Genomic DNA, 25,412 nt, shown 5'->3' with positions numbered 1-25,412 from the left:
AAAATCAGTAAAAATGTCTTAAATTAAGTTTATTTACTCTTAATTTGAACCGGTAATGATGACGATTTACCAATGAAATGAGGATTTTTACTCTTAAAATAAGATAATTAGATAATATTCACTTGAAATAAGGCGATATAAATGTTTTTTTCTCATTTTAAGTGTAAATTTTCTTGTTCTATTAGCAAAATGTCTGACTTACCTCCTCAATTCAAGATAAAATGCACTTATTTTAAGAAAATAATGACTTATTGAGATAAAAAAATATTTTTGCATGTGAGGAATCTGTTTACCTGGTTCGTCTGCAGATGTAAACTTTCTTAAAATAAGTGCATTTATTCTTGGATTGAGGAGATAAAAGAGACATTTTGCTAATAGAACAAGACTATTTACATTTAAAATAAGAAAAAAAACTATTGCTTTGTCTTATTTTAAGAGCATATTATCTAATTATCTTATTTTAAGAGTAAACATCTCATTTACCGGCTCAAATTAATGGTAAATACACTTAATTTGAGACATTTCTACTTATTTCTAGATGGTTTTTTTCTGTGGCGGTTCGTTTTGCTCCCAGTCGTTTCTGTCTTCTATCAGATGTTTGGAATTGAAGCAGATCTGCTCTAACGTGACTCACTTAGTCTCTGAATTATTCTTTTATTTTTATTCTAAGAGGTTTCAGAGCGTTGCTAAGAAGATTCTCTCACCCAGAACCTTGAACGCTCAGAGGAATTGTTTCCTCTCGTCTAACCAGAGTTCTTTTTTCTGAGTTTCATCTAAACTTTGCAGACTTTAATTTCTGAGCGAGGCGCTGAAGAAGCTGCTGAGTCATGTTTTGTAGGATCAGGATTTCTGGAATCGGACCGCTCTGACCTCTATAAAGCCGGATATGCCAGCAGTCCTCCAGGGTTTCCTTTCTGCTGCTGTCGTCCTCATTTGTTAGGGAAAAAAGCCTTTAATATGAAGCTTCCTGGGAAATGTTTTATAATTCCTCCAATAAATCATGTCTGAGAGGCGGTTTGGTGAATTAGACCACCAGGACGGCGCGTTCCCTGCGGCTGGGCCCGTTGGGCCTGATGCTGGGGATCAGGATGCGATCTGGGCGGGACTGACAGACTCTGACTGACGGAGAGGTGACTACACCGTGTTTGTGTTACCGTGGAAACCGCTGGCCCCAAGCTGCGTGAAAACGGGGCAGAGGAGACGGCGGAGGCGGGAAGCGACCCGACACGCAGGGAGGAAACGGAGGAGACAGTTCAGGAGAGGTGAAGCAGAACCGGGAGAGACGGAGAAGAAAGAGGAGGAGAGGAGGAGACGATCTGAGCTAAACAGACGAGAGGAAGAGAAACGCAGAAATAAAGCAGCAATGATGCAGATTAAACTTTAAACTGAAGTCTCCATGTTTTCTGAAGCTGCTTATAAACTTTATTTTGACCTTTTTTCTGCTGAATGAGAGGAATGATGTCAGGAGGACGAATCTAAACGGCAGCAATTCAGTTTATTTCTATTCAGTTTATTTCTATGCAGTTTAATTCTATTCAGTTTATCTCTATATCTCTAATTCACATCATGTCATCTCAGGTCACTTTATAGATCCAGACCAACCAGATCATCCAGTCAGATTGATTCAAAGTTTTCTATCTAAGGAAAACCAGCTGATTGCATCGACTCATTGACTCTTCAGCAATCCCTCACACTAAGCATGCTTGTAGCGACAGTGGAGAGGAAAAACTCCCTTCAAAACCCAAAACAAACCTTTCAGAATTGATAAATATTTACTATGAGAAAAAGCAGAGAGAGCAGAACGTTAGAGATTGAACTAACAGATTCTGCAGAGTGGGAGAATAGAGATAGAATGAAGCAGAATGATGGAAAAGGGGTCCCTATGTCCTCCGGCAGTCTAAGCCTATAGCAGCAGAACTATAGAGATAGAATGAAGCAGAATGATGAGAAAGGGGTCTCTATGTCCTCCGGCAGTCTAAGCCTATAGCAGCAGAACTATAGAGATAGAATGAAGCAGAATGGTGAAAAAGGGGTCCCTATGTCCTCCAGCAGTCTAAGCCTATAGCAGCAGAACTATAGAGATAGAATGAAGCAGAATGGTGAAAAAGGGGTCCCTATGTCCTCCAGCAGTCTAAGCCTATAGCAGCAGAACTATAGAGATAGAATGAAGCAGAATGGTGAAAAAGGGGTCCCTATGTCCTCCAGCAGTCTAAGCCTATAGCAGCAGAACTATAGAGATAGAATGAAGAAGAATGATGAGAAAGGGGTCCCTATGTCCTCCAGCAGTCTAAGCCTATAGCAGCAGAACTATAGAGATAGAATGAAGCAGAATGATGGAAAAGGGGTCCCTATGTCCTCCAGCAGTCTAAGCCTATAGCAGCAGAACTATAGAGATAGAATGAAGCAGAATGATGAAAAAGGGGTCCCTATGTCCTCCAGCAGTCTAAGCCTATAGCAGCAGAACTATAGAGATAGAATGAAGCAGAATGATGGAAAAGGGGTCCCTATGTCCTCCAGCAGTCTAAGCCTATAGCAGCAGAACTATAGAGATAGAATGAAGCAGAATGATGGAAAAGGGGTCCCTATGTCCTCCGGCAGTCTAAGCCTATAGCAGCAGAACTATAGAGATAGAATGAAGCAGAATGATGAGAAAGGGGTCTCTATGTCCTCCGGCAGTCTAAGCCTATAGCAGCAGAACTATAGAGATAGAATGAAGCAGAATGGTGAAAAAGGGGTCCCTATGTCCTCCAGCAGTCTAAGCCTATAGCAGCAGAACTATAGAGATAGAATGAAGCAGAATGGTGAAAAAGGGGTCCCTATGTCCTCCAGCAGTCTAAGCCTATAGCAGCAGAACTATAGAGATAGAATGAAGCAGAATGGTGAAAAAGGGGTCCCTATGTCCTCCAGCAGTCTAAGCCTATAGCAGCAGAACTATAGAGATAGAATGAAGCAGAATGATGAGAAAGGGGTCCCTATGTCCTCCAGCAGTCTAAGCCTATAGCAGCAGAACTATAGAGATAGAATGAAGCAGAATGATGGAAAAGGGGTCCCTATGTCCTCCAGCAGTCTAAGCCTATAGCAGCAGAACTATAGAGATAGAATGAAGCAGAATGATGGAAAAGGGGTCCCTATGTCCTCCAGCAGTCTAAGCCTATAGCAGCAGAACTATAGAGATAGAATGAAGCAGAATGATGGAAAAGGGGTCCCTATGTCCTCCAGCAGTCTAAGCCTATAGCAGCAGAACTATAGAGATAGAATGAAGCAGAATGATGGAAAAGGGGTCCCTATGTCCTCCAGCAGTCTAAGCCTATAGCAGCAGAACTATAGAGATAGAATGAAGCAGAATGGTGAAAAAGGGGTCCCTATGTCCTCCAGCAGTCTAAGCCTATAGCAGCAGAACTATAGAGATAGAATGAAGCAGAATGATGGAAAAGGGGTCCCTATGTCCTCCAGCAGTCTAAGCCTATAGCAGCAGAACTATAGAGATAGAATGAAGCAGAATGGTGAAAAAGGGGTCCCTATGTCCTCCAGCAGTCTAAGCCTATAGCAGCAGAACTAACAGTAGATCACAGATGATCTGACAGGAAATACGAAGCAGCCAGAGTTCATAGAGCTGATGTGGTGAATCCGTCTGAAGACGCTGAGAAACGCTCCTGCTCTTCTGACCTTCATCACTGTGTTTGACACCATCTGTGAATCAGAAGTCAGGATGAGTCCTCTGCTGGTTTAGATCTTTAGTCAGCAAAGACTCACCCAGCGGAGGCGAGACAAACTGCTGGAGGATGAAGGAGATGCAGGACTCAGCAGCGATGACGCCGCTGTTCATCCCCAGGCTGTTTACTTCCTGTGCTCGAGCCGCTGTGCTCCTACTAGCGGGGTCTGAGTTAACACCCCATGACTCCCACAGCCCCCTGGAACGAACACAGACCTGCAGCTGCAGGGGGTCTGAGGTGTTCATCTGCTACAAACTGCAGGATTGTCAGGTTACCAGAGCATAAGCTTGGTTTTCCATCCGGATACTCGTTTACTCCTCCACAGGTTTAGTTTCTCCTGAAAAGGAGACTCGAGGAAACGTCCTGTAGAAAATCCTAATTCATTGCTAGTATTCATCTAACGAGGATAAACTCTGGATTAAAGCATAATCTGGCTTTGATTTCCTGTCTGTTGGGAATCTAATTCTAGTTAAGCCTGAAGATGTCAGGTTTAAACGTCACTTCTAGCATTTACTGTTTCATTTATTAGCAAAATGAGTTCATTCAATTCATTAATGGAACATCAAAGGAAAGAAGATGTGGTATTAAGGCTAATATATCTCATTTAAATTTAAAGGAAAAGTTTGGTTTTATTCAGAATACAACCTTCTGAAAATACTTAACGCTATTTCTTACATTCTGGATTGAAAAAGCTTCCTGGATGGAAGAGAAACGTCTTCAAACTGGGAAACAAAGTCCAGAGGATTGATTTTAACTTTTTTGGAATATATCCGGTATCCTAATACAGCTTCTTCTCTATAGTAAACATTAGAACTTAGTTATGAAATCCTCAGTCATCCGGCTCGTGGCAACCAGAGGCAGGAATCCAAACGTCTCCAATCCAGGAGTCAGATTACCAGCTCAGCCGCTGTAATCTGTAGAGTTGTTTTCTTTTTAAGCAGCATGGAGGTCCTTCTTCCTCAACAAAGACTTTTATTCAGCAGATTATTTTCTAAAATCAAACCAAATATAGAACAAGGCCCGCCTCACCATTTGAAGACAAAACAATATAAGGAACAACCGATCAAATTACAAACAGCACAAACCAAGAGAGAAGAAAACGTTTAATATTTCAGTAAAATTACCAAAGATTTAACACTTTCTTAAACTGAATCCATTTATTTAGAAAAATAAAGAACGTTTTGTTCTTGGTCTTTAAAAATCTCTTCATTCAATTTAGAACATTTAGGCTTAAAGATTAAAAAGTTATTTCTCTAATTTATTTCGCCTGTTTGGAGAGCAGCTTTGGTCGCGTTGAAAGTTTTAAATCCTTCCAAACATGCATTAAGAAAAATGTTCAGCTAACGGCAGAGATCCGCCTAATAAAGCCAGATTAGAGCGTCTTTATTTCACTTTATTCTGTTCGTTAGTGTAGTGGGGAAAAAGTATTCACCCCAGTTAAACGGAGATCGGTTTATTTTATCTTTGCAAAGAGAGAACAGTTCCTCATATATATATTGCACGATAATCAGCCCTGTTCTGCCTGAGCAGCGTCCGTTCCTCCTTAGTTACAATCATGGAAAGCAGTCAGAGTCAAAACAATCTTCAGATACTTTGGTTAAACAGTAAGATGTTACCGAATGAGACGGAAACCAAGCACCGAAGCTCTGCTGCAGCGGAGGACGGAGGTGACCTATAAAAGCTTCTGTCACCTCTGCAGAGCAGCTAACGTTCAGCTGACGTTCACCAACGCAGAGCGACAGCCTGCCTGGTTGCGATGCTCGTTAGCCGCAGACTGTGACCTCGAAGGCCGCTGAAAGGAAGTGAGAGGAGAAGCTGAAGGCGGCCGGAGGGATGGGGTCGGTATCCGGCGTCTCCTCACCCGGTGTCAGCTCTGGTTTTAACCCGATGACTCCGTCTCCCTCAGGGATGCTATCAGCTCCACTCACAGAGCTCAGCCTGGATGCAGACCACCGTTCCTGGAAAAGTGTCCAAAGATGGAGGAGATTCAATGTTCCCACCTGGAAAGCTGGAGGGTTTCTGCTCGCTCCGAAATAAGAGAGAGATGCTTTCACTGTCAGAAACTGGAGGGGAAAGTGGTTCCATTCATTAAGCATTAAATCCTCCGTCCGTCTGTCCTTCATGGGGTCGACGGGTCCAAGACGGGAACCCGTCCTAAGGCCAGAGAGGTTCTACCTTCTGCTTCTAAGTTCCCCTCCTATCGGGACGTGGCCGGGCCAGAGGAGGTTCTAGAAACCTTTTCCTGGGGCGGCCGCATTAGCGTGCTGCCTGACGTCTCCAGCACTTTCATTTCCACCTAGTTCCAAATCTAGTGACTTCTTCCTTTTACTGAAGACTTTGGCGACAACGAAGAAAATAACCAAACTCTGTTCTCCTGAGCGAGTGCATCTATAAGCCCCGCCCTAAACCTTCTCTCTCTGTCAGCTGACCTGATTCATGCAAGGCAGGTTGCCTGCACGCCGCAGCAGAGAGAGGACCTTTCAACCTCCAATCTAGATGAAATCTTCAAAGCTGTTACTAATCTCGTTCAAGGTTACAAAATAAAGTTTAAATAACAGTTTTTATTAAAATGGACTGTTGCTTCTTAAAATGTCTCCCCCTTTCTGCTTCTCCTGTCTCTGCACCGCATTCTTCTTCTTCGTAATTCAAAAAAATGTTGAATTACTACGGAACCTGAACTCATCAGAGCGTGTTTCCACTGTTGCTGAGTTTAATCTCTATGACCTAAAGTCTATTGATGCCCCTCATCGATCAGAGGTTAACCTGATGGATGCACCGCTGTCTGCATTTCTCTTCCCAAACACCGTCAGACGCGTGAAAACAGACCCTGATGATAAAGATTTCCTGTTTTTCAACTTTTCATTTCATTAACATTTGAGACATTTTCCAACAGCAAAGCGTGTTGAAAGTTTTGCGTTAATATTTTCAGATTATCTCCCATCCAGAGAAACATTTCTAGCCTTCTCTGTTTTTTATTCGCCGCGTATCGAACCACGGCGTCTGACTGTGTAAACATGAGGGATCTGAGGTCAACCATCATCTCCTCCTGACCACAGCCTCCTATTATTAATGAATGCTGCTCTTCCACACATCATTAACAAGCCGTTCAGATGCCGCTTGATCTCATGGTTGTTTCTGCACTATAAATATCCCGACATTGTGTTTTTCTATATCAACAGAAGCAACTTTTATTGGCGAATGAATGTGAGCTGAAACACAAGTCCAGGTTAGAAGGTGGAGGTGCGTGTTTAATCATCATTGACCCAGCTTCTTCTCAGAAACACTCTGCTGTCACCAGAGCAGTTAGTAAGAAATATGGCCGACCCCGGTCTGAGGAAATAGCTGCCGAGGGGGTTGATTTTCCTGGAATAAGCTGCGTCACAGAGCTGATATTCATCATTCCATTAGGCGGGCCGCTGGTTGCCATGTTGATGCACTAAACTCAGTGTGTGTTTCATTAAATGAGTTTGCTGTGTCTGTGTGAGCTGGTTAAAGGCAGCGTGTTGATGCACCTGCAGCCCAGATTCATACTTCACATGTTTCTACTTCTGCTCCCCCCCCCCCCCCCCCCAACCTCCCCAGGCTCTGATCTAAATGGATAAAACATTATGTTAAAAGCCACGCTGATCAATAACTCAACCGTGGTATCGATAACATTTTTGGAAATGGCTCTTGATTTTGTCTGAGTGCATGTGGCGCGTCTGACTGAGCTTAGGTGTGTTCAGCTGGAGCGGCTCAGGGTGCAGCAACACCTAGAGCAAGAAGTAGCATATGCCAGTTGGAAAACAGCATATGCCCGTTAGGAACTGGTATATGCCAATTGAGAAACTGCATATGCTATTTGGAAAACCAACATATGCCGGTTCCCAACCGGCATATGTTGGTTGAGAAATGGCACATGCCTGAAGCAGCCAGGGCTAACGTTAGCCCGTCTGCAGCAGCCAGGGCTAACGTTAGCCCGTCTGCAGCAGCCAGGGCTAACGTTAGCCCGTCTGCAGCAGCCAGGGCTAACGTTAGCCCGTCTGAAGCAGCCAGGGCTAACGTTAGCCCGTCTGCAGCAGCCAGGGCTAACGTTAGCCCGTCTGCAGCAGCCAGGGCTAACGTTAGCCCGTCTGCAGCAGCCAGGGCTAACGTTAGCCCGTCTGCAGCAGCCAGGGCTAACGTTAGCCCGTCTGCAGCAGCCAGGGCTAACGTTAGCCCGTCTGCAGCAGCCAGGGCTAATGTTAGCCCGTCTGCAGCAGCCAGGGCTAACGTTAGCCCGTCTGTAGCAGCCAGGGCTAACGTTAGCCCGTCTGCAGCAGTCAGGGCTAACGTTAGCCCGTCTGCAGCAGCCAGGGCTAAGGTTAGCCCGTCTGCAGCAGCCAGGGCTAACGTTAGCCCGTCTGCAGCAGCCAGGGCTAACGTTAGCCCGTCTGCAGCAGCCAGGGCTAACGTTAGCCCGTCTGCAGCAGCCAGGGCTAACGTTAGCCCGTCTGCAGCAGCCAGGGCTAATGTTAGCCCGTCTGCAGCAGCCAGGGCTAACGTTAGCCCGTCTGCAGCAGCCAGGGCTAACGTTAGCCCGTCTGCAGCAGCCAGGGCTAACGTTAGCCCGTCTGTAGCAGCCAGGGCTAACGTTAGCCCGTCTGTAGCTGCCAGGGCTAACGTTAGCCCGTCTGCAGCAGCCAGGGCTAACGTTAGCCCGTCTGCAGCAGCCAGGGCTAACGTTAGCCCGTCTGCAGCAGCCAGGGCTAACGTTAGCCCGTCTGCAGCAGCCAGGGCTAACGTTAGCCCGTCTGCAGCAGCCAGGGCTAATGTTAGCCCGTCTGCAGCAGCCAGGGCTAACGTTAGCCCGTCTGCAGCAGCCAGGGCTAACGTTAGCCCGTCTGCAGCAGCCAGGGCTAATGTTAGCCCGTCTGTAGCAGCCAGGGCTAATGTTAGCCCGTCTGCAGCAGCCAGGGCTAACGTTAGCCCGTCTGCAGCAGCCAGGGCTAAAAAAACTTTCCACCAGGGCTAAAAAAACTTTCCACCATTAATCCTCCTCCTCCTCCACCATAACCGCAGTGCAGCATATATTTATTATCATCTTCAGGTAGAGTCAGAGGCGTCTTCCTCACCAGGTGACAGAAACACGGAGCGGGATGCGATGAGACGGCGGCTGCTCCTGGAAGCACCGTGTCAGAAGAATGGCCCACACTGGAAGTCTGAAACAGACTCTATTGATCCCTGAGGGACGGATGGGTCAGCGCAGAGGGAGTGGGCCGGAGAACAGTCGGAGGACATTAACTCCAACACGGCGCCGAGACGGGGAGGCTGCCGCGCTCAGGGGGGTTTCTGCATCTCAGGTGGGATCTAACTGCTTCTAACAACAGAGTGAAGAAAAAAAACAAAGAAGTGGGAAGTTTGAAGATGAACCTTCCAGGGAATAAGCTCCCTCTGAGCCGACAGGATGACCTTCTGCAGACCCGGCAGCATCACGTTCTGGGTGGGGATTGGGATGATGGTTGATGGACGTCCTGGGAGGGAAGCAGGAGCCGGTTTGATCCAGTTTGATCAGGTCTGAGTTCTGATCTGGTTTCTAAAGCAGAAGCAGGTCCAGGTTAACACGTCTCAGAGTCCCAGTCCGTCCTTATCGGTCCACAGGAAGGAGCAGCTTTCCAGCCACAACTGGACCAGAGTGTCTGAACCGGATCCAGCCGGAACGTCTCTCGTTCCTCAGAGGATACCTGCTACATGTTTGATCTGCTGCATCAGATCCAGATCAATCAGGTCAGAAGGCAGCAGCAGCAGCAACATGGAGGCGTAGAACATGGTGGGTCAGAACCTCGGCGGTCTCCGATCCTGCGGATCCTTTCCCTCAGGCTGCTCTGGACTCCTGCAGCGTTCCTCTGCGCGTTCCTGCTCATCGGTTCTGATGTTCTAATGATAACCTGTCAGACAGAACTCTGTTATCAAGGCGCTGTGCAGCCGGCTCGGCCCGCTCCGTGACCCGCCTCCGTGGTTCGGCTGCTATTTCAGGCGCTGCAGAGTCACAGATGAAGGCGTGCAGAACTCAGAGGATCATCTCGTCCAGCGTGGACGCTGTCCTCCTCTGACATTTGGTCTCATCTCTGCTCAGATTCAGATGTTTAACGTCCTGCTTGGACTGAAACCCTGAATGTTGGTTCTGCAGAACTTTTACATTCTCCTCCTGAGGTCCGGTTTAGAACCACCTCCTCTGATTCTCCAGGTCTGCAGATCCTGCTCTGATGACGTTCCCTGGAGCAAGGCACCGGCAGCTGCTGGCTGACCACCTGGTGCAGAGATCAGATGTTTCTGCAGAGTCACAGAAATCCTTCAGCAGCAGAACTCGGAACGTTTCCCGATCTTCTCTGCACTGATGCGTCCGTTCGTTTAGGTTTGCAGGTGTTTGTTTCTGCACACAGATCTATAGATGTGTTCTCATCCTTCAAGCTCAGCCAATCCTTAATAGTCCTGACTGTCCTGCTGTGACCTTTAACCTCCAATCTGAGATGAAGCTCTGGAGTCTGATCTTCTCTTTAAGCTTCAGGACTGAATCTGCTGGAACGTTCCTTCCTGGGAGGACTGGGATGTTCTCCCTTCCTTTCTCTGTATTAAATAAATATATATATTCCCTCCATTGTTAAATTTAAAAAAGTTAACATGTTTTAAAATATAAAGTCCGTTAATATGGGAAAAAATTCTGAATTTTAACATTAATCTCAGAATTTTTACTTTTTTTCTCAGATTTTCTACTTTAATCCCAGAATTCTGACATTAATCCTAGAACATGTTTTTAAAATATGAATTCCGTTAACATGGGAAAAAAGATCAGAATTTTTACATTAATCTCAGAATTTTGACTTTTTTATCATAATTTTGATTTTTTTTTTAAATTGTGATTTTTTAAATCAGAATTCTGATTTAAAAAGTAAATTTTTTTTTTCAATCTTTTTTTATTTAAAAAAAAAGTAGATCTTTTTTACATTAAACTCAGAATTCAAAGTTATTTATCAGAATTTTGAATTATATCTCAGAATTTTGACTTTTTTGTATCATATTTTGACTTTTTTTAAATCAAAATTGTGATTTTTAAAAAAAATCTGAATTCTGACTTTAATCTCAGAATTTTTACTTTTTTTATCATAATTTTAACTTTTTTTTTAATTGTGATTTTTTTAAAATCAGAATTCTGATTAAAAAAGTAAATATTTTTTTCAATCATTTTTTATTCTAAAAAAGTAGATCTTTTTTCTCAGAATTTTGAATTTAATCTCAGATTTTTTACATTAATCTCAGAATTCAAACTTATTTATCAGAATTTTGAGTTATATCTCAGAATTTTTACTTTTTTATCATATTTTGACTTTTTAAAAATCAAAATTGTCATTTTTTTAAAATCAGAATTCTGATTTAATCTCAGAATTCTGATTATTTCTACTGTAAAGAACCACAGTTTAGTGTTTGCAGGTTTTGTTGCCGCTCTGCTGGAGGGAGATGCAGGTCCGACTCAGCAGCAGTCGTCTGCATCTAGTCTGATACTCAGAAAGCAATTAGTGACGTTCCCAGAGGTGCGATTGGTTCCCCTGACGCGGTTCCCCGGACCGGGGCCCCGCGGGTCCCTCTGCAGCTGCAGAATGTTTGCTCGCCTAAAGCAATCAATCATGTTTGATTCAAATTCAATTCTTTTCAATCATGCTTGATTAAACCACAAAGCGTGATTCAGTTATTCAGCCTCCCTGAATGTTTGACTGATGATAAACAGGATTTTAATTAAATATTGTCAGATAAAACTTCTTGTTTTTTTAAACAGATTGATGATTAGTTAAAGAGGTTGGCCTAAATGTGCTGTTATTCTCCTAACAACTTAAAATGTGCTGTTTGGGGTACCTAAAAACAAACAAACCGTATTTTACGGACTATACAGCGCACCTCACTATAAGCCACGCCCACTAAATATTTTGAAAAAAACTGGAAACCATACCATGCTATGAACCTTAATGTGCTATGAGCCGCTGATATCTACTGAACTGTGTCTGACCAAACCTGTAGGGGGAGCTCTACATATAGCCCCTGGAGTAGGGACGAAGGAGAATGCTAGCTCCCGTTAGCTTGTAAGCTCGCAGCAGCCAGAGTTGTCACTACCTGATCCATCCCGTAAGCACGATCCGTCCTGCGCATGCGCGAACAGATATACATCCATAAGTGTCCAAAAGTAATGTTATTATGGTTCTAAAATTATTTATTTCTATCCTTAACTCTCTAAAGAATGCTAGCTGCCGTTAGCATGTTAGCTCGAAGCAGCCAGAGCTGTCACTATCCGATCCGTCCCGTAAGCACGATCCGTTCTGCACATGTGCCAACATCCGGGTGTCCATAAGTAATATAATTATGGTTCTAAAATTACTTATTTCTATCCTTAACTGTCTAAAGAATGCTAGCTGCCGTTTGCATGTTAGTTCGCAGCTACTCGATCCGTCCCGTAAGCACGATCCGTTCTGCACATGTGCGAACAAATATACATCCGGGTGTCCATAAGTAATGTAATTTTGGTTCTAAAATTACTTATTTCTATACCTAACTCTTTAAAGAATGTTAATAAACATCTTTAAAAAAGGTTCCATGACTTTTGTGAGACAACTTTGATGCTTTTTACATTTTCTTCGTAAAACAGCTTCTCTGACGTCATCATGGGACACGCTCAGAGCAGTCCGGCTAAATCTGATTAAACCGTGTTTATCTGCATTTTAGTTGTTTCTTTCTTTAGATTACGCACTATATACCATAATGTTAACATGAAAGGAAAAAATAAAACTCAGAAAGACGAGATTTATGTTTAAATACAGACCCGAAAAAGTTAGCCAGTGGAAGTCGCATAGGATCCCATTTCCGGTGCAGATCGGTAAACGACTGATACAAAAGAAAGGATTTTAATGCAGTTACTTTCTCAGGAAATACATTATTCGCCTTTGATACATAATAGTTTAGTGAAAAATGTCATTTAGATCTTTTTAAACAAAATAAAATTAAGAGGCGAGCCGGATGTATGTCTGGATGTCCAAATGAGCTGATGGCGCAGGATGGATCGTGCTTCCGGTGTAGGTACCAGATTGACTCGGGCTGCCAGATTGACTCGGGGGCCTGCGCCTTTTGATGACGTCACAATACATAATTGTTTTAACGTTTGCACAATTGCGCAAAACATTTTGATTGGTCTGGACATCTTACTAAAGTAATTATAGCGGGGTGTAGGTTTTATTCGAAAGCGGGATTGCGGTTTGTAAACGGACAATTTTACGAAGAAATTCTCCATGGTCCCTGCGCCTTCCGATGACGTCACCGAATTCGCCATGGGCCTTGCGCCTCCCGATGACGTCACATTATGGCAACGCCACTCAAACAAAACTACATTGAGCCCGCGGTCTGCAAATAGATTTGTGACAAATAGAGACCGCGGGCGCAATGTAGTTTGTTTGAGTGGAGTTGCCATATCGTTACGAGTGGCGTTGCCATATAGTGACGGGCGGAGTTGCCATATTATGTCATCAAAAGGCGCAGGCCCCCGAGTCAATCTGGCAGCCCAAGTCAATCTGGTACCTACACCGGTACAGATCGGGTAGCAACAGCGTCTGATGCTAGCATGTTCTTGTGCTAAATCAAAATTAGCCTCTTTGAGCTTCCCCCTTTGGCGGTTTAGAAAAAAATCCACAGAGAAGCCGCAGCTTCTCAAAAGCCGCATAGTTCAAAGAATGGAAAAAAGTAGTTGCTTATAGTCCAGAAAATACGGTATTGTTTTTTTCTAGATTTTTCACCCAATGGTGTCCATGTTTTTGACCAATGAATACTGGTTTGATGACGCTTTTAGGTCCTACTTGACTGGAACCTACAGACTAAACATTGGAAAGCTAACGTTAGCTAAGCTATTGTCATTTTATTGCATGTAGACAAAGCCTCACTGCGTCGCTGCCTCAAAGTTTTCATGAGCCGTTAAATATATCTGTTGAGACAGACCAAATGATCAACTGTTTACTAGATTAGCTAGAGCTAACACTGTTTGCAGACGCTAACGTGAAATCGACACCAAATAATGGTTGACTTTTTAAAGTGACGTTGAAGCACCTTCCGTTACTTTAACTCATTCTAATATATCAGAGAAAATGTCTTGATCCTGATGCTAACTGCTAACGGCCTTTGTCGCATGTGGGTTAGCATCTCCTAGCAGTAGCTTCATCAGCGAACCCTCTTCCTCTGATAGGTTCTCCTTGTCTTCATCACCTCTTGTGATTCTACATCGGAGTCGATCTGTTTCAAAACCAAAAACTTTTAATGTTCCTCATTATTACTTTGGCTAGGAAGAGCTAGCGCTACAGTGCCTAGCATACATCATTTATCCAGAATGCATTGCAGTGTAAACCAATTTAAAATTTCTAAATAATGAAACAACTTTCCATCTTTTTCCTTGATTGTATTTACATCAAAACTAAACATTTCTTCTTTAAAATCTAGATAAAAAATCTATCTTTGCTTCAATATGGAAACGCATGAAAACCAGAAACAATAAATTGAAATAAAATGCTGTTATGTCATCAACCGAAAGTTTTCTTCATCTAGTATAAAGAAAATAATCCCATGAAGAATAAATCCTTATTTTATTTGATAAATCATTCAGTTCTAGTTCTGGTTTTATCTCCTTTTATCTCATTCTGCAACGGTTGAACTTTAATGAAATAAAAGTGTTAAATATCCAGACTATAGATGAGTGGAATTTGGGTTTGTCTTCAGTTTATTGTTAGCGTTTCAGGTTAGATTAGGATTAATGTAACCCGGTTGGGTCTATTGAGGCCGATTAAAAGAGACAAAGCTGAACTGTCCTTAAGGGACAGACTGGATCTGGACGAACTGGACAAACCCGGACGAAGACGGATTCAGGTTGAGCCGACGATCTTACAGCTGTTCACCAGATTAGAGCGGGATTAAATCAGGATGGTTAGAATTAGATTAGCCAGATTAAACCTGACTGGCCGAGCTACTGTAAATGAAATTAGAGGCAGTGATTTACTCTGTTGTCGGTTTAACCGGATTAAACTCCTCGGTGATGAAGAGGAGTTCAGGAGATGTTCTCTGCTCCCTTCTCTGGGATACACCGCCAGGATCTCCCAGCGGAGAAACCGTCTCCCGCGGCAACCTGAGCTGGGATACGGTTGCTATAGCGATGCAGGATCCTGTCCTCCTGGTGGACCGGAGTTTACCTGAGTGTTATAATTAGCGGCGTGTGTGTTTGTGTGTGGCGGGGGGGGGGGGGGGGGGGGGGGGGGGGCACCGCGGACAGGCGGAGCCTCCAGGAATAACCCCCATCCTGTTTGTCTGTCCCTCCGACTCTGCGGCTCCGTTCCCATGGAGCTGGGATGCTCGTGGCTAAGTGGGAGAGCTGGGACTGCTGGGAGAGCTGCTCCGTGGTTTGGGTCCCGCTGTCATCACAGACGTTTGGATCGCTAAACGGCAGCAAACCCAGTTTGGGTCAAACTCGCATAGATCGCTTCTGAATGAATGAATGAAAGGAAATTATTTCAGAAAGTGAACAAATTATGATAATATTTAAATCAATTTCAGAAAATATGTCATCTACCACAGAATAAAAGCGTTTGTTTACAGGCTGCACTGCAAAAAGAACCTAGAAATAAGTGAAAAATGTCTTAAATGTGTTTTTACCCTTAAACCTTTATAGGGCAAGTTACTGCTTCTGATCTCCTGCATCCCCATTACAAATGGAGCCCCCCCCTCCATCCCTCAGTGAGGTCTAGAAGCACTAGATCTATATCAGCCATTCAGCATAGATCCTGCTACATGGCTGCACTTTTGATTTTGGCATTTGATCAATTAGAGGAGCCCTTTAATGACATATTACCTGCTGGAAATTAAGTTGAAAAAAAGTTAAAAAGTCAAGAAAAAAAAGGTAAAAAGTTAATTAAAAAGTTAATAAGCCTAGTTAACAATTATATTTAGGTCTTTGTTATTTTCCTTAATATATACGGACAAGTCGGCGTTCTTGTTATTACATTGACATACATTTTTGCCTTAAAATATTCATATTTTTTTAACTTTACAAAGGTAATTCAGTTTGTTCCTGGATTCCAGTAACATTATTGGCTGGAAATGATGATTTTTGTCCTGCCTGTAAAGGGTTAATATGAGCAGGTTCATAAGATGATCTGGAATGAAGATTTTTACTCTTAGAATAAGATAATTAAATAATATATCCTTGAAATAAATGATGTTTTATATTGGATATTTTATACTTTGTGGTTTAATATTTATAACTTATATGAACATGAAATATTTAGAAGTTTACAGAATTATGAAATAATAAAACTGTTTGGTTGTATTTTTGCTGCTGCACATAATTGGACGCTGTATCTGGCTCCGCCCCTTCATGATAGACAGGTGACTGCAGCACCTGGAATATATTGGAGTTGGTTATTGGGGTCGGTGAGCTCCTGGTTTCAGACGCAGCCGAACAGTTTATGACAGCTGATTATTGTTGATGTGGTTCGAGTGGAATAAATGGAAAGAAATGAGCCGATATGATCTGCCTGACACGTCATCCTGAGATAAGAACATCGATCCTAGGGGCCCAGGGCCCCACATTTCCTTTATGATCCCCAAAAAATGTTTTGGGATCATAAAGCGTCTAAAATAAGAAGAGAAAAGAGTGTTGGATTGAATGGTCACTTTAAAAACATTCGACGGCGCTGGAGCGAGTCGAACCGATAGCTACGCGCGTCTTTTACGGAAGAAGATTGGGGCCAAGGAAAAAATAAAAACGTTAACATGTTTTTAAAGTATAAATTCAGTTAATATGGGAAAAAATTCAGAATTTTTACATGAATCTCAGAATTCTGACTTTAATCTCAGAATTTTTACTTTTTTCTCAGATTTTTTACTTTATCCCAGAATTTTGACTTTTTTTTTAAATAAAAAAAATCAAAAATTGTGTTTTTTAATCATAAGAATTCTGACTTTTTTCTCAGAATTTTGAATTTAATCTCAGATTTTTGACATTAATCTCAGAATTCGAATTTATTTATCAGAATTTTTACTTTTTTCTCAGATTCTTTTACTTTAATCTCAGAATTCTGACTTTCTTCTCAAAATTTTGAATTTAATCTCAGATTTTTGACATTAATCTCTGATTTTTTAAGTTAATCTCAGAACTCAAATTTATTTATCAGAATTTTGAATTATATCCCAGAATTCTGACATTAATCTCAGAATTAGACTTTTATTTTAATCAAAATTGTAATTTTTTTTTTAAATCAAAATTGTGATTTTTTTAAATCAGAATTCTGACTTTAATCTCAGAATTCTAACTTTTTTCTCAGAATTTTGAATTTAATGTCAGATTTTTGACATTAATCTCAGGACTCAAATCTATTTATCAGAATTTTGAAATGTAAGAATTCTGCCTTTAATCTCAGAATTTTTACCTTTTTCTCATATTTATTTACTTTAATCCCAGAATTCTGACATTAATCTCAAAATTCTGACTTTTTTCTCAAAATTTTGAATTTTATCTCAGATTTTTTTATATTAATCTCAGAATTCGAATTTATTTCTCAGAATTCTGACTTTAATCTGAGAATTGTGGATCTTAATGTAGATGGCCACTCAGCTTCACTGACTAAGATGTGAATTATTTGGGAGAAACAGGAACACACTGGTGGAAAATGATGGAATTAGGCGACTTTTTCCGTCCCTGCTGATGCTATTTTTTAGACTTAGACTTCTTTATTTGTCATTTTGTATGCACAGAGTGCATACAGAACGAAATTGCGTTACATACAGCTTATGAACTTTGCATTGATATTTCAAATGGCACAAGTTATACAAAAATATAAAAAGTGCAGCAGTGGTCAAAGTACTGATTAATGGAAGAGCAGAAGGTGATTAAAACAAGAGAGCTAGTCTCTAAAACAGACATGGCTACGGCTGGATGCTAACATGTTTGTTAGCTGTCAGAATTCTGAGCTTAAGGTCAGATTCCTGATGGGGGGGTGGTCATTAGAGGCTGATCGCCCCTCGTTATCCACCTGTAAACTACACCACGCTCCATCAGGCTGATAGTCGGGCCGATCGGAAAGTTCTCTCACGACTGGAGAATCGGCCTGAAAACGGGAAAAATATCATCCAGCGTACGCCGGGGTTAAAACAGAGAAATCTCTACCTTGGCCCTAATATTCTGTCTCTCTTTCAGTCACTGGGCTGCAGGAGCAGAACGAGGGAATAAAACAAGCAGCAGGATTATAATCCCAAACCTCTGCTCTGTAAAGGTGTCGTTCTGCGGTGCTGAGAGACTGGCTCTACATTTAGACTGGAAGTGTTGGAGTCTTTGTGTCTCCTCTGCAGCGCCCTGTGTGTGATGTCTGGGTGTTAGCGGCCCCCGCTGAGGGGCCCCTCTCAGGGCCAGAGCTGCATCTGAAGTGGCGTCCCTCCATTAACGCAGACGGAGGTGTGTGTTGGAGATAACCGCGAGCTGTCATGCCGTGACACGTCAGACACGCGCGGCTCCGTGGTGACGGGAAGCGCCGTCACACACACTCTCTCACATGCCACGGCGTTGACTCAGTCATCAGGAGAGGGGTGGATGGAGGTGCGGGAACGGCACGCTCTCCCCTCATGGCCGCTTTCAGCCTGGGTTTGATCCAATCAGCATCGATCCTGCTTCCTGGACCGTTTGGGTCACAGAGTGGTTCCATAAACCCAAACGCTTTCATCTGCATCAGCTGCTGCTTTATGCTTCATCATCACCCTGAAGATGAGGGTGAAGGAGTGCCCCCCCCCCCCCCCCCATCCAGAACCTGAGCTCTGAAATATGATCCGAACATAAAACATTTCCTAAAATAAAGGTTTTCCCTCTAAATCAGAGCAAGTTAACAAAGATAGTAAGATTAATATAAAATAATCAACATTTTAAAGATATTTATTTGTAAATTTTTCTTACTTACCTAATAAATACACATATTTAAAAAAAACAGACATTTTTTTCTGTTCATGCTGAGCAGAAGCTGCTTAGACTTTAGATCGGCGCCATCAGAACGCTGACGTGTCACAGCTGTGCTGCTGCCATCAACACCTTTGTTTCTAGATGTTGGAGCTTGGCCTGTTTTCCAGTGTAGTCCTGTTTCTCTGACTGTGACTAACTGGATGTGCTCTCTTCATCCTCTGACATGGGAGCTGGCTCGGAGCTCGTCTGCCTGGCTGTGTGTTTCCTGGACGGGGCCGCCTGTGGAGCTGGTTGACAGTTGCCTTTTGTATCTATGCTTCTTTTTCTATGTCTGCTTCTGTCTCCTTGAACCCCAGTGGGCCTCAGCAGATGGCCGCTCACACTGAGCCTGGTTCTGCTGGAGGTTTCTTCCTGTTCAAAGGGAGTTTTTCCTCTCCACTGTCACCACAAGCATGCTTAGTGTGAGGGATTGCTGAAGAGTCAATGAGTCGATGCAATCAGCTGGTTTTCCTTAGATAGAAAACTTTGAATCAATCTGACTGGGTGATCTGGTGAACTGGAAAGTGACCTGAGATGACATGATGTGAATTGGAGCTATAGAAATCAGTGTCCACCATATTGGATCAGTCTATTTGCTGCACATGTTCAGAAAGGTCCAAACAGACAGCAGCAAACCATCAAGTTCGATGCCTTCACACCAGTCGAAGCGTTTAAACATTTAAAAGCTGTTAATTGCGGCGCCCTCTGACCTCCACAGACGCTGCGTTTTCATTGGCTCCTGCTGCTTCCCGGGTGTTAATACTATTCAACCTTTAAATCTTTTTTCAAGCACGAGTATGGGTGTGAGTCTGTCTGCAGAGATCGGGGGGAGGCAGGGACGTTTGTGCCCTCAGGGTTGCTGGTTTGAGTCCCAGAGTGGCGTCTTCTCTGCAGCAACCTTTACTTCCTCACCGTGGAGCTGAGTCAGAGCTTTCTCTGTTGGTGCTGCAGTGGCTGAGATGCTGTTAGCTTCTCTCCCTCAGAGGAAACATCGTCCAAACATCCAGATCGTCTTTCTGTCCATCTGCACGTCTCCGTCTGAGCAGCTGGGATGTTCGCATCTTGCAGGGATAAAACGTGACGGGATGCCGACATTTAATACCCCGGCAGAAAAGTTTTCCATCAGCGTTGATGTCAGAGGGTTCTAGTTTCCATCATTCATTCAACTAAAAAACCACGAAATCAGACTTTAGGATTTTAGAGAGTTTATAAATTGTGTTATTTGGTTTAATCTTCTTTTGTTAACGAGGAAAATGAGAATTTAATCAATAACAAAAACCCAACTTTGTTGGTAGAAGTTTTCCAGTCAGTTTTCAGCAGCTTTTCTGGAACTAAAGCTGCTATTTTGCTCCATTCCTTCATCGGATTTCTGTTTCCTGGCCGTGAAACTCGGACGTTAACTTTCCTCCACAAACGCTGGAGTCTCTGCAGGAGCTGAAAGTCACGGAAACCATGTTTAAATGTCAAATCATTCTGCCGTAAACATGTTTATAGATGCACTCGTTATCAGACGATTTAGAAGAAAATTTGAAAATTGTATTTTAAAAAAATCAATAAATTCATAATAATATGAGAATAAAGTCGCAACATTATTACAATAAAGTTATAATAATATGAGAATAAAGTCGCAACATTATTACAATAAATTCATAATAATATGAGAATAAAGTCGCAACATTATTACGATAAAGTTATAATAATATGAGAATAAAGTCGCAACATTATTACAATAAAGTTATAATAATATGAGAATAAAGTCGCAACATTATTACAATAAATTCATAATAATATGAGAATAAAGTCGCAACATTATTACAATAAAGTTATAATAATATGAGAATAAAGTCGCAACATTATTACAATAAATTTATAATAATATGAGAATAAAGTTGCAACATTATTACAATAAAGTTATAATAATATGAGAATAAAGTCGCAACATTATTACAATAAATTTATAATAATATGAGAATAAAGTTGCAACATTATTACAATAAAGTTATAATATAAGAATAAAGTCGCAACATTATTACAATAAATTCATAATAATATGAGAATAAAGTTGCAACATTATTACAATAAAGTTATAATAATATGAGAATAAAGTCGCAACATTATTACAATAAATTCATAATAATATGAGAATAAAGTTGCAACATTATTACAATAAAGTTATAATAATATGAGAATAAAGTCGCAACATTATTACAATAAAGTTATAATAATATGAGAATAAAGTTGCAACATTATTACAATAAAGTTATAATATAAGAATAAAGTCGCAACATTATTACAATAAATTCATAATAATATGAGAATAAAGTTGCAACATTATTACAATAAAGTTATAATAATATGAGAATAAAGTCGCAACATTATTACAATAAAGTTATAATAATATGAGAATAAAGTTGCAACATTATTACAATAAAGTTATAATAATATGAGAATAAAGTCGCAACATTATTACAATAAAGTTATAATAATATGAGAATAAAGTCGCAACATTATTACAATAAAGTTATAATAAAATGAGAATAAAGTCGCAACATTATTACAATAAAGTTATAATAATATGAGAATAAAGTCGCAACATTATTACAATAAAGTTATAATAATATGAGAATAAAGTTGCAACATTATTACAATAAAGTTATAATAATATGAGAATAAAGTCGCAACATTATTACAATAAATTCATAATAATATGAGAATAAAGTCGCAACATTATTACAATAAAGTTATAATAATATGAGAATAAAGTCGCAACATTATTACAATAAAGTTATAATAATATGAGAATAAAGTCGCAACATTATTACAATAAAGTTATAATAATATGAGAATAAAGTCGCAACATTATTACAATAAAGTTATAATAAAATGAGAATAAAGTCGCAACATTATTACAATAAAGTTATAATAATATGAGAATAAAGTTGCAACATTATTACAATAAAGTTATAATAATATGAGAATAAAGTTGCAACATTATTACAATAAATTCATAATAATATGAGAATAAAGTCGCAACATTATTACAATAAATTCATAATAATATGAGAATAAAGTTGCAACATTATTACAATAAATTCATAATAATATGAGAATAAAGTCGCAACATTATTACAATAAAGTTATAATATGAGAATAAAGTCGCAACATTATTACAATAAAGTTATAATAATATGAGAATAAAGTCGCAACATTATTACAATAAATTTATAATAATATGAGAATAAAGTTGCAACATTATTACAATAAAGTTATAATATAAGAATAAAGTCGCAACATTATTACAATAAATTCATAATAATATGAGAATAAAGTCGCAACATTATTACAATAAATTCATAATAATATGAGAATAAAGTTGCAACATTATTACAATAAAGTTATAATAATATGAGAATAAAGTCGCAACATTATTACAATAAAGTTATAATAATATGAGAATAAAGTTGCAACATTATTACAATAAAGTTATAATAATATGAGAATAAAGTCGCAACATTATTACAATAAATTCATAATAATATGAGAATAAAGTTGCAACATTATTACAATAAAGTTATAATAATATGAGAATAAAGTCGCAACATTATTACAATAAATTCATAATAATATGAGAATAAAGTCGCAACATTATTATAATAAAGTTATAATAATATGAGAATAAAGTCGCAACATTATTACAATAAATTCATAATAATATGAGAATAAAGTCGCAACATTATTACAATAAATTCATAATAATATGAGAATAAAGTCGCAACATTATTACAATAAATTCATAATAATATGAGAATAAAGTTGCAACATTATTACAATAAAGTTATAATAATATGAGAATAAAGTCGCAACATTATTACAATAAAGTTGTAATAATATGAGAATAAAGTTGCAACATTATTACAATAAAGTTATAATAATATGAGAATAAAGTCGCAACATTATTACAATAAATTCATAATAATATGAGAATAAAGTCGCAACATTATTATAATAAAGTTATAATAATATGAGAATAAAGTCGCAACATTATTACAATAAAGTTATAATAATATGAGAATAAAGTCGCAACATTATTACAATAAAGTTATAATAATATGAGAATAAAGTCGCAACATTATTACAATAAAGTTATAATAATATGAGAATAAAGTCGCAACATTATTACAATAAAGTTATAATAATATGAGAATAAAGTTGCAACATTATTACAATAAAGTTATAATAATATGAGAATAAAGTCGCAACATTATTACAATAAATTCATAATAATATGAGAATAAAGTTGCAACATTATTACAATAAATTCATAATAATATGAGAATAAAGTCGCAACATTATTACAATAAATTCATAATAATATGAGAATAAAGTTGCAACATTATTACAATAAATTCATAATAATATGAGAATAAAGTCGCAACATTATTACAATAAAGTTATAATATGAGAATAAAGTCGCAACATTATTACAATAAAGTTATAATAATATGAGAATAAAGTCGCAACATTATTACAATAAAGTTATAATAATATGAGAATAAAGTTGCAACATTATTACAATAAAGTTATAATAATATGAGAATAAAGTCGCAACATTATTACAATAAATTCATAATAATATGAGAATAAAGTTGCAACATTATTACAATAAATTCATAATAATATGAGAATAAAGTAGCAACATTATTACAATAAATTCATAATCATATGAGAATAAAGTCGCAACATTATTACAATAAAGTTATAATAATATGAGAATAAAGTCGCAACATTATTACAATAAAGTTATAATATAAGAATAAAGTCGCAACATTATTACAATAAAGTTATAATAATATGAGAATAAAGTCGCAACATTATTACAATAAATTCATAATAATATGAGAATAAAGTTGCAACATTATTACAATAAATTCATAATAATATGAGAATCAAGTCGCAACATTATTACAATAAAGTTATAAAAATATGAGAATAAAGTCGCAACATTATTACAATAAATTCATAATAATATGAGAATAAAGTCGCAACATTATTACAATAAAGTTATAATAATATGAGAATAAAGTCGCAACATTATTACAATAAATTCATAATAATATGAGAATAAAGTCGCAACATTATTACAATAAAGTTATAATAATATGAGAATAAAGTTGCAACATTATTACAATAAATTCATAATAATATGAGAATAAAGTCGCAACATTATTACAATAAATTCATAATAATATGAGAATCAAGTCGCAACATTATTACAATAAAGTTATAATAATATGAGAATAAAGTCGCAACATTATTACAATAAATTCATAATAATATGAGAATAAAGTCGCAACATTATTACAATAAAGTTATAATAATATGAGAATAAAGTTGCAACATTATTACAATAAATTCATAATAATATGAGAATAAAGTCGCAACATTATTACAATAAAGTTATAATAATATGAGAATAAAGTCGCAACATTATTACAATAAATTTATAATAATATGAGAATAAAGTCGCAACATTATTACAATAAATTCATAATAATATGAGAATAAAGTCGCAACATTATTACAATAAATTCATAATAATATGAGAATAAAGTCGCAACATTATTACAATAAATTCATAATAATATGAGAATAAAGTCGCAACATTATTACAATAAATTCATAATAATATGAGAATAAAGTTGCAACATTATTACAATAAAGTTATAATAATATGAGAATAAAGTCGCAACATTATTACAATAAAGTTATAATAATATGAGAATAAAGTTGCAACATTATTACAATAAAGTTATAATAATATGAGAATAAAGTCGCAACATTATTACAATAAATTTATAATAATATGAGAATAAAGTCGCAACATTATTACAATAAAGTTATAATAATATGAGAATAAAGTTGCAACATTATTACAATAAATTCATAATAATATGAGAATAAAGTCGCAACATTATTACAATAAAGTTATAATAATATGAGAATAAAGTTGCAACATTATTACAATAAATTCATAATAATATGAGAATAAAGTCGCAACATTATTACAATAAATTCATAATAATATGAGAATAAAGTCGCAACATTATTACAATAAATTCATAATAATATGAGAATAAAGTTGCAACATTATTACAATAAAGTTATAATAATATGAGAATAAAGTCGCAACATTATTACAATTAAGTTATAATAATATGAGAATAAAGTTGCAACATTATTACAATAAAGTTATAATAATATGAGAATAAAGTCGCAACATTATTACAATAAATTCATAATAATATGAGAATAAAGTCGCAACATTATTACAATAAATTCATAATAATATGAGAATAAAGTTGCAACATTATTACAATAAATTCATAATAATATGAGAATAAAGTTGCAACATTATTACAATAAATTCATAATAATATGAGAATAAAGTTGCAACATTATTACAATAAAGTTATAATAATATGAGAATAAAGTCGCAACATTATTACAATAAAGTTATAATAATATGAGAATAAAGTTGCAACATTATTACAATAAAGTTATAATAATATGAGAATAAAGTCGCAACATTATTACAATAAAGTTATAATAATATGAGAATAAAGTCGCAACATTATTACAATAAAGTTATAATGATATGAGAATAAAGTTGCAACATTATTACA

General features: G+C 38.2%; 1 protein-coding gene across 1 annotated transcript in view; it reads left to right on the top strand.

Annotated features, from left to right (window-relative positions):
- The window catches only part of scn5lab (sodium channel, voltage gated, type V-like, alpha b), a 257,645-nt gene that overhangs the window by 109,062 nt on the left and 123,171 nt on the right, over positions 1–25,412 (top strand). The window lies entirely within an intron of this gene.

Source organism: Cyprinodon tularosa, unplaced genomic scaffold, assembly GCF_016077235.1.
Source record: "Cyprinodon tularosa strain WSP-4 unplaced genomic scaffold, ASM1607723v1 ctg562, whole genome shotgun sequence".
Taxonomy (NCBI): domain Eukaryota; kingdom Metazoa; phylum Chordata; class Actinopteri; order Cyprinodontiformes; family Cyprinodontidae; genus Cyprinodon; species Cyprinodon tularosa.
Note: the sequence above shows the minus strand (reverse complement) of the source record. Positions and strands in the feature narration are given on the sequence as shown.